The sequence below is a fragment of the Nothoprocta perdicaria genome, unplaced genomic scaffold, assembly GCF_003342845.1.
Source record: "Nothoprocta perdicaria isolate Ctin4 unplaced genomic scaffold, notPer1 scaffold_90, whole genome shotgun sequence".
NCBI lineage: Eukaryota > Metazoa > Chordata > Aves > Tinamiformes > Tinamidae > Nothoprocta > Nothoprocta perdicaria.
In genome coordinates this window covers 2,673,466-2,676,819 of record NW_020456199.1, presented here as the reverse complement: position 1 = coordinate 2,676,819, position 3,354 = coordinate 2,673,466, and the positions used below count along the sequence as shown (strand labels likewise).

General features: G+C 38.1%; 1 non-coding gene across 1 annotated transcript; it reads left to right on the top strand.

Moving 5' to 3' along the window:
* Positions 1-1,258: 1,258 nt before the first annotated feature.
* TRNAH-GUG lies at positions 1,259-1,330 on the top strand. The gene has a single exon. It is a non-coding gene; the product is annotated as a tRNA-His (tRNA).
* The last annotated feature ends 2,024 nt before the right edge of the window (positions 1,331-3,354 follow it).

Sequence of the window (3,354 nt, the reverse complement as noted above, 5' to 3'; positions counted from 1 at the left end):
TGCAGCACTAGTGCATTACAGGATCAAAAAATTTAAACTCCGTGGCCTAATACTTCAGGCACTCAGCTAAAGAACAGATGAGCAGTTTGGAGACTGGACTCAGTAAATAATTGTTTATAATCACAGCAAGGGTAAGAGTTCAGACTAGAGCTCTGGGAGAGATTCACTTTAAATCAACTAATAATCTGATAAGCATAGGATCCTCTTGGGAAGTGACAGAGAGGGAGAGATGCACTTGTCTCTACTTCTGATCACTGATCAACCTTCTTCAAGACAGGTCTGTGAATCTGTCTGGGGCATATTCTAATTGTTTGTATTCCAGTTCTGTTTGTTTGTTTTGTGTTTTGTTTGTGGGTGTTTTTTGGCCTTTTTTTTTTTTTTCTTTTTGGCTTTTTGAAGAAGTTCAATCCTGGAGGAGAAAACTTTTCTGTTACCAAAGAATTCTTCATTTCGATAAATTTCAATGTCATTTTCAGTAGAAACTAACAAATGAAAAACAAGTTCTGTGAAAAAAATGAGGAAGCTCTTACTTCACAGAACTAAAAGAATAGGAATTTTGCCTTGCTGCTGTGCTTTCTTGAGCACTCCTCACAGTCTTTATGTGCCAGAGCCACTGGCAGGAGGTTCTCAGCAGGTGTCTCAGAATAACACTAGCTGATCTGAGCTMATAGATGGTAAGTGCTCCATCCCTTGTGACTTCCCCTGTCTGCTCACTGAGGTGGTATCTGGCCACCTCCTTCCACAGAAGATGAGGCAAAGTCACACAGAGGTGGTTTTTTACATTCTAGGTCTGCTGTAGCAGTGAGGAGGAGAATGTGCATTAGTCCAGTTGCTTTGGAAGGAATTATACTTGGTTAGACTGAGTGAATGCAGGTTTTGTATAAGTGGATTCTCTTATTTTGCCTGGATCTTACAGTTCAGTACATTGCTAGACTTTTTTTCCTATCATGACTTCCCCTTCCCCACCTGTTATGAATTAGGGAAAAAAATGWCCTCTCCAAAAAGATTTGGAGAGCAGGAGAATCGTTATTGAAACTCTCTGCCTGCTTTTAGGCACTCATGATTAGCACGTGTCATTAATAGAAGGGAAAAGCAAGTCTGGAAGCAGTTTTTAGATTGTGGCATGTAACTGCTTGCAAAAAGGTTTGTCAAGAGCTGCTGCTAATACATTGCAAACTGTAGGTGGCACCACTCGTATAAAATTTTGGACAGCAKCTGGGGAAAAAAGCTGTGAGTTTCCATGGATTTCGGTTAGCTTGCCGTGATCGTATAGTGGTTAGTACTCTGCGTTGTGGCCGCAGCAACCTCGGTTCGAATCCGAGTCACGGCAGGAAAGGATGCACCTTTTGAAGAAATGTAGCTGCAGATTGCTTATCAGAAATAGCATTATTAATGTTGCCTCGTAACCATATGAGGAATCATTAGCTTTCACATGTGTAGCTTTCACAAGGAGGTTTTGTTAAGCTGGTATGTGATTAGTTCAATTATCCTGCAGCMAATAATTTTTTTTATTTTAATGTTTACAGATATTGTGATAATCTCTGGCATAGTAAGCGTGCAATTTTTATTAATTATAGCTTCTTCAGATCTGTACTGAGCAGTAAAACTCATTTTGGTTGTGATCTTTGCCAGTATACATACATAAATGCATGTATATATGTGTGTGTGTATATAAATATGCATATATACATATGCATGTAAATGTGTATGTGTGTATATATATATATGTRCACTAATAAAGCTATCATGCCTGAATTGCTTGGAAATATGACAGTCCTAGATGTGGAAATCCTCCTTAACCAGGCATAAACTGCAGTTACCCAAAGGGTTTTCCTGACTGACACACAAGAGGAACTATCACTTATTTATGCTTGAGGAAACCCTTTGTTTTAGTGGTAGAAWCTATATGTAGTTTAACTGCCCTACATAATGAAGTAATATAAGCTCAGATTCTCAGAATTAAGACATCTAAAATTATCATTTCAATTTTATGGATTATATTGAGTAATTCATGTCAGTTTGTTTAAAAGATGGTAAGTTAACAGTAAAATTATGCAGTGGGTAACAACTAGATTGACAAAAGCTCATTATTATGAAGTTTGCCTGATTATTTGAAAGCCACTATATGGAGTTTCTTTTAAATAAGTATAAGGAGTTAATTCAAGAACAAGCACTATTTTTTTTCACTGTGACATTTGCTGTGGCATTAGTCCTGTATTAGGTGGGTTAGGTCTCTGCCAGACTCACACAGATTTATCTTCATACAGTGGGACCCACTTTTCACAGAGGTGCTTTTCCCTTCTAGAACAAGGCAGAAACTTTATTTGCCCTTCTTCCTGGTAAGAAAATGAAGCAAAACTTTCTTTGCTGCTGCCAGGAAAGCATAAGCCTTGCAGCCATGCAGTTTTGAGTGAAGCAGTTGAGATCTTACTCCTGAAGCCTGCAGACTTGGGCATCCCAATGCTGCTGTGGGTGGGTTGGCTGACTCCTAGCATCCTTGGACATCCTTCAGACTGAAGACCCTTTTAAATAATTGGTTATTTTTTCTTCATTGGAAAGACCTCCTCTGATGTGGTGTCTAAACACCACTCGAACTTTTAGGACAACTTTTAGCAGAGCTATTGCCTCTTGCTCTCTTTGTCCAGATGGTAAGATAGACAAGTTTCGATAGGACATTASACAAAGTAAAAATGATATTCTTTTAAACATAAACTACCTGAAAAAAAGTGATCATTCTGTTTTCTTTGCTTTTTTATATAGGATATTGATAACCTGAAGCTCCATGCTAGGACTATAAACTGACAGCAGTCACAGAGTGAGCAAATAAGCGGCTCTTTCTTGCCAACTCCCCTCACAATTATTTGTTCTTTYTCCATAAGAGAATCAAAACTAAAAACCAACTGAATATTGAAATAAAAGCATAATAAGGTAGGTGGTTCCTACTGTATTTCCTGCGCAAATATTTATGACTTTTCCCAACTCATTAGGGAAAAAAAATAGTAAAAAACAGTTTCCAAGGAGAGCAGGATTACAGAGTAGGAAACTCAAGAGTTGCAGGCCTGGAGCCAGTTTTGAAACTTGAATTGCACCAAGAATTGCCAATATTTTTATGAAATATATGGCTCTTCATTTTTAGAAGGCGTATCCAGATAACTTTTTCTTCAGTTGGAAACTATGATTTACTTGTTGAAAATATTAGCAAGGATCTGATTTTATATAAACCTTTTATTGAGGCTCTGAAGCACTGGAAGCGCTGAAAGTTTTGGCTAAGAGCACTTGACAGCCGCAGGGAAGAGTTCACTTTTTCAGCCATCTCTGCCTTTAAGAAGAAAGCTAATCTGGTGGGAACTAAAG